The sequence below is a fragment of the Pinus tabuliformis genome, chromosome 5_1 (genome assembly GCF_031772625.1).
Source record: "Pinus tabuliformis cultivar Carrire ecotype Pingquan chromosome 5_1, CPIR1, whole genome shotgun sequence".
NCBI classification, from domain to species: Eukaryota; Viridiplantae; Streptophyta; class Pinopsida; order Pinales; family Pinaceae; genus Pinus; species Pinus tabuliformis.
This window is the reverse complement of record NC_142305.1, coordinates 597,433,553-597,440,857: the sequence shown is the minus strand read 5'-3', so window position 1 is coordinate 597,440,857 and position 7,305 is coordinate 597,433,553.

The window sequence follows — 7,305 nt, the reverse complement described above, 5'->3', positions numbered from 1 at the left end:
ACTGAGAGGCCAATGCCTCACCTTCAGATCCTTCCGAGGATCCCTTCTTGGACTTCTTCGATGGGAAATTAGTTGCATAATGACCCATCTCATGACAATTAAAGCATCTCACTTTAGATTTGTCATCCTTCTTCCCTCCATGAGAAGAACTCGATTTGGGATGGGAATCCTTCTCCTTCTCTTTCCTTGCCTTACTCGCTAAGGCTAGATTTTATTCAACCTCCTTGGATGAAGAACCATCTCGTGTGCTCCTCCCGATCTCCTCCTGCATGAGATCCGACCACAATCGTTCCCAATCCAGAAGTTTCTCTCTTCCATTCACTGAGTCCTGGTAGCTATGCCAGCTCTTAGGAAGACTGAGGACAGCAAGACTCAGCGTATCAGCATCGGCTGTCATGATTCCTACACTTCTAAGCTCATCTCTGCAGGTGGTGAGCTTGTTCAGATATGTAGAAATTGTGTCGCCCTTTTCACACTTGATTTTCCGAAGCTTGTCCTTGAGCACAAGCTTCTTCTGGTCGCTTCTGTCCTGATATAGGTCCTTCAATGTTTTCCACAATTTAAACAGAGTCTCCTTCCCATGGAGACTCGAGACAATGTGGTCACAAACTCCCTCTAGAAGAATCCTCCTCGCTCCCGCCACACATTTCTTCCATTCATCCAATTCTTGGGCATTAGCTGCTACTGGCTTGGGGACTTCTTGATCAATGAAGTCCTTCAAACCATTGTTCTCTAATACTGCTTCCATGCGATCCTTCCATGCTATGTCATTTGAGCTGCCATCTAGGGCATACCAGAGTCTCAAGCCATTGAACGCCATTGGTGAGCTTTGAGATGTGATAAGAAATCAATTTTGTACCTACAATCAAGAACTTCAAACTCCGAACTTCTCCCTTCTTTGTATATTGTTCTCCGCTTTGATCACCTTTGCTCTGATACCATTTAGAAATTCTCACTATAGATTAAACTGATTATGCAATGTACTAAAGCAAAATACTTAATCTACTTCTACCATCAAACTTGCGGAAGCTTAATCGATTTGAGCAAGATCAAATACAACACATATAACATAGAATAAGAAACAATCACACATGAAACACAAAAGAATACTCTGGGGAAAGCCTCAACTTAAAACCCCGCTATCTGTATTATCATACAAGGTGGAAATATCTCAGGATTACACAAAGCTTTAGCTCTCAAGCTATCCAGCTCTCAGTACAATCCCTCACTGCTGCTCATAGACAAAATAGACAATACATATGCCTTCTCCTCTGTCCTCCAAGCCTCCTATTTCGTTGAGTAGTTTTCCTTGGGTCCTCCAGCTGTAACCTGTGTGATTCTCACCTCACACACTGCTCTGACCTCTGTAGAAATTGTGCAATCCTCAAGGAACCTTGTTCCTTCTGCATGGATGAGTTTCCTTTATAGGAAAATTCCTCCAAATGATAGTACAATGTCCCTGTCTTTAATCTCAACTGGGTCTTTGTTTGAACTGACATGCATGAGTTATTTATGAGAGAATATTCAGTTATTTGGAGAACACTAGTTACATGCATGCATGCATTAACTAACTGAACTCACAATTAGTTCCTCTAACTGTTTGGAACTAATTTAATTGGACTTAACTCAGTTAACTAAGCTAACTTATTACAACTCAAATAAAACTTATCCTTATCTCCTTAATTAAGGGATAGCTTCCTCTATCAAAGGGATAACTATTGCATGTCTTCACAAAGACTTCATGTTTGAATTTCTCCAACTAATTAACTTAAGATGAATTAATTAATTATTTTTCAAACAGCTGGTGAGACTAAATTCGAATTTTAATTCAAGGACAAATTAAAATTGGAATATATCCTGAAATGCTATCTATAGCAATGCTATTTATAGCATTTTTATTTTTAGCATTTCTTGTTGCTATTTTCAACATACTTCTTAGCACAATCTTCACTTGTTTTTATTATTAGAGTGTTTATTCTTAGTTCATCAAATAGCTACCAAAAACAAAGAGACAAGAATGTTGAAAAGTGTGCAACAAGAAATGCTTGTTGAGTGTGCAACAAGATGATGGAGCTTAGTGAAAAGAGTCGCCTTCACTAAGTGGGCCCGCAGGCTATTTTTGGCGCAAGTCTATTTTTAGACTATGTCTATTTTTAGACATATGGATCATGTCTATGGATGATTGATCAAGTTGGGAAAAATAGATGGACTTCTATTTTTGATGAAAGTGTGAGTGATCACAGTGTGAGTGATTACAGTGTGAGTGATCACAGTGTGAGTGATCAAAGTCAAAAATAGAAAAGTCAAATATTATTATCTCACAATAATATTTGGACTATAAACTTAATCTTATTCTCTTGGAGCACTTCAGTTTGAGCTACGGAAGTGGCACATGCAGCTGTCAGAAGGAAATTCGTTTTTCTTATGAGTCAGTTGAGTTGTTGCATGCATGACTTCAGTTAGAACTCAAGTAAGTTGAGTTTAGTGGACTGGAGGTACAGTTGATGGAGTTGTGTTCAGTTTAGCTTTGTTAAACTGGTTGTATTTAGTCTAACTGATCAATAGACTAAAGATGAGTTGGGTGAATTAGTTATTAATTAATTCACAAGTTATTAACTCATAATGCAACTATAGAATACATCAGTTAACTCAGTTGCATGTCAGTGCATGTTCAGTTCAGCAGGGACAGGTGTTAGAGGATCAGATTGCTATCAGTTGTGACTATAGTTGTGCATGATGATTTGCACAATCAAAGGATTGAGTATGCCAATGAGTTTGCTCACGTATCTTCATGATATTATAGCTGTTGCTCACGTCCAACATAGTGTGGGTGACTATTTTGCAGTGTAAAATCGAGTTTGGGAAGCTATTCTCATCAGTTCTCGAGCAGGTTTGAGCAGTGGAGGCAGGCAAGCAGCAGGAGAGATTTGGAGATCAAATCTGAGCTGTATTGTGTGTAACAGGTGGAGATACTTGTGAGAAGTATTATGCTTTGTATTGTTACATGATTCAATCAATATAATATACAGATAGTGTGGGGTTTTTAGCGAGATGCTTTCCCCGGGATACATACTTTGTTTATGAGTTTGATTGATGCTTCTATGTGTGCCTGTGAATGTTTCTGCTTCTGTAATTTGATGATCAACGTAGAGGAGATTATGTATTATACATGTTCCGCTTAAATTGTATGATCAGGATAATCTCTGTTGAATATGTGTTAAATTATTCAAAATTTCTACATGGTATCAGAGCAGCTTGATTTGTAGAAGAGATTTTTACAGGATATCAAGCGAGGATTGATCATCAGATCTACTATTCAGGAAGTGTTTACATTCTATTTCTCTAGGCAGAGCCTGTAATCGGGCCAGGTAGCCTCTGGATTCATCCTTCCTTTGGAAGGTGAAATATCCGGTAAAAGCCCATACAGTCAATCTCTGTATGAGAAATATTTTGTTCTCACGAATTCTAGATCGGAAGCGGTTGAGTTTTGTGCTGGTGGAATTCGAATTTAATTCCAAAGCAAGAGCAAAACTCAGAAACATTCAGTGTGAGAATGGAGACAGTATGCCCCAGTATCTCACGAAGTTCACCCAATGCTGGGATGAGCTGGGAAGTGTGGGGGTTACTGTTGATGATGAGGATGGTGAGTCTAGCACTCCTTGACCTTCCTAAGAGTTGGCATAGCTACCAGGACTCAGTGAATGGAAGGGAGAAACTGCCAAATTGGGAACGACCATGGTTGGATTTGATGCAGGAGGAGATCAGACGGAGCACCAGAGACAGTTCTTCATCCATGCAGGATGAGGAGAACTGTGCCTTAGTGAGTAAGGTGAAGAAGGGGAAGGAGAAGGTTTCTCTTTCTGAATCTTGTTCTTCCAATGATGGGAAGAAGGTTGACAAGTCGAAGGTGAGATGCTTTCGTTGTCATGAGATTGGTTCATGGGTCAGGAACCTGTATGCTCTTGAGGTTCAAGATGCATGCAAAGCCTTGAGCAGCAAGGCAACTGATGGAGACTTGGTGGTTGAGAGGGAGCGTATATTACCTCTCAACATGCAGTGCCAGAAGAAGTCTCAGACGATTGTGGAGGAGCCACGATTGGTGCAGCAGCTTCAGGAGGTTGTGGAGCAGCCACAACAAGGGAAGCTGAGAGGAGATCGAGTAGAGACATCTACTCATCCAGAGACCTCCAGTAGGGGGAAACTTCAAGCCAGGTGGGCTGAGGGATCGCATGCATCCATACCTCCAGGTAGGAGGTGGGGTGATGTGGATTGATTGTCCCAAGGAGGAGGGGCAAGATCCTTGAGGTACCCAACCTCTTGGATGAGACCTTGCTACGGGAGCCCCGATGTGTAGTAGCAGGAACTGACTGATTGGGTAGAGACGGATGCGGATGGAGCGGCAGAGAGAGCGACAGTGCAGGGAATCCCAGGACATCGCATAGCTAGCAGGCTGTAGCAATGCGAGAGGCACAAGTGTTTTGCACAGTGCTAGGTGGCACAGAGAGGTGTGCAATGGTGCGAGATGCATGGAGATGTTGCAGTAGCGCAGATGTCAGAGAGGGAGCACTTGTCAGCAGCAGGTAGAGCTTCAGCATCAGAGGATGTTTCTATCCCAACAGGGAGGTCAGTTGGGAGGTGCAGTGCGGATGCAATGCTGGGAGATAGAACCAGCAGCAGCACAGATGCAGTCAGAGATCAAAGTGACAGAGGCTAGAGCAGTCAGATACTGAAGAGCACAGAGATGCAGAGTTTCAGTTGACAAAGGCAATAGCAGTCAGAGACTTTGATGATAAAGCAAGTGGACCGGCCAAATGTGTTGCATGGAGAACATTCCAGAGTTACAGGATCGGGTTTGAGAGGAAGCCTTTCTTGTTGAGAGGGAGTGTTGAAAAGTGTGCAACAAGAAATGCTTGTTGAGAGTGCAACAAGATGATGGAGCTTAGTGAAAAGAGTCGCCTTCACTAAGTGGGCCCGCAGGCTATTTTTGGCGCAAGTCTATTTTTAGACTATGTCTATTTTTAGACATATGGATCATGTCTATGGATGATTGATCAAGTTGGGAAAAATAGATGGACTTCTATTTTTGATGAAAGTGTGAGTGATCACAGTGTGAGTGATTACAGCGTGAGTGATCACAGTGTGAGTGATCAAAGTCAAAAATAGAAAAGTCAAATATTATTATCTCACAATAATATTTGGACTATAAACTTAATCTTATTCTCTTGGAGCACTTCAGTTTGAGCTACGGAAGTGGCACATGCAGCTGTCAGAAGGAAATTCGTTTTTCTTATGAGTCAGTTGAGTTGTTGCATGCATGACTTCAGTTAGAACTCAAGTAAGTTGAGTTTAGTGGACTGGAGGTACAGTTGATGGAGTTGTGTTCAGTTTAGCTTTGTTAAACTGGTTGTATTTAGTCTAACTGATCAATAGACTAAAGATGAGTTGGGTGAATTAGTTATTAATTAATTCACAAGTTATTAACTCATAATGCAACTATAGAATACATCAGTTAACTCAGTTGCATGTCAGTGCATGTTCAGTTTAGCAGGGACAGGTGTTAGAGGATCAGATTGCTATCAGTTGTGACTATAGCTGTGCATGATGATTTGCACAATCAAAGGATTGAGTATGCCAATGAGTTTGCTCACGTATCTTCATGATATTATAGCTGTTGCTCACGTCCAACATAGTGTGGGTGACTATTTTTCAGTGTAAAATCGAGTTTGGGAAGCTATTCTCATCAGTTCTCGAGCAGGTTTGAGCAGTGGAGGCAGGCAAGCAGCGGGAGAGATTTGGAGATCAAATCTGAGCTGTATTGTGTGTAACAGGTGGAGATACTTGTGAGAAGTATTATGCTTTGTATTGTTACATGATTCAATCAATATAATATACAGATAGTGTGGGGTTTTTAGCGAGATGCTTTCCCCGGGATACATACTGTGTTTATGAGTTTGATTGATGCTTCTATGTGTGCCTGTGAATGTTTCTGCTTCTGTAATTTGATGATCAACGTAGAGGAGATTATGTATTATACATGTTCCGCTTAAATTGTATGATCAGGATAATCTCTGTTGAATATGTGTTAAATTATTCAAAATTTCTACAAAGAACACGCGATGTTGGCTTTCTGCCAAGGCCAAAACCTCTCCCTTTCTAAGAGGAAAGCCCACACAAAATTCTTCTTATAGAGATTCCAATTGACGAATACCAAGACCCTGACCCTTCACCTACTAGGCCACTTACCAAGACCAAGACACCAATCCTATTCTTACTATTGAGATCAGCATCATCATTATTTCTTTATCGAGGTCTTCACTATTATTGCAATATCAAGGTCATCACTGAGATTGCTGCAACATCTTTATGGAGGACTTTACCATAATAACGAGATCATCATTATTGCACCATAGTTGCTCCTTCACTTATATCCTTGTTTCACTCTCACTGAGATCATCTTCATGTCAACAAGGTCTCTATACTGTATGAGAGTTGTACTAAGATATATGATTACCACCTTACTAAAATCAGGATTGTGTCTAGTATGTCGAGAATGCATCACTGTGGGATCTCTAAGCTTCTTCTTATTATCATTATGTCGAGACTGCTGAGACATGACCCTTCTCCTAATCTGAAACAGTGTACTGCTCCTTCATCTGAGATTCTTGTTACCTTGAACGAGGCCGAGACTGCAGAGAAGTATGTGAGGAGATCATTATAGTTGTCGTCGAGATTCCAGAGGTATGTCGAGGTTCTTTCATCATCGGAATTTGTAGACACTTGTATGAAATTCTATCCAACTGTGGTGACTCTAGCTGCGTATAGATAGTTGTTAGTCTCCCATATTTGAGCCAACATGTCCACCGAAAGGTTGTGTCTCCATATGTGAGCCGACTTGACATTTATATTCATTTGCAGGCCGACATGACTGTGTTTTACATCGTTTAGCTTGATGCCTTCTTCAAGAGGATTGTGTTTTTCTTCGGGGGCTAATCTAAACTCTAGGTTGACTCATATACATTACATATATGCTCAAGAAGAGCTATTTGACTCTTTGACTTTCCTATAGTACTTCAACATGTGTTGGACCTATGTAATGAGCAAGAAATTCATTTTATAATTTTACAAAAATAATATTTTTTTTCTTTTACAAGTACAAAGATCAAAATTGCACTTTCTTCAACACATAGGTCGGATGCAAGGTTGGCCCATGTAGAAGGGAATATTTAATTTGATTCAGACATTGTTGCACCTCTTGGATCAAGTACCACGAACCTTGCTCCCATATGTTCCTCTAAATCTGAATGA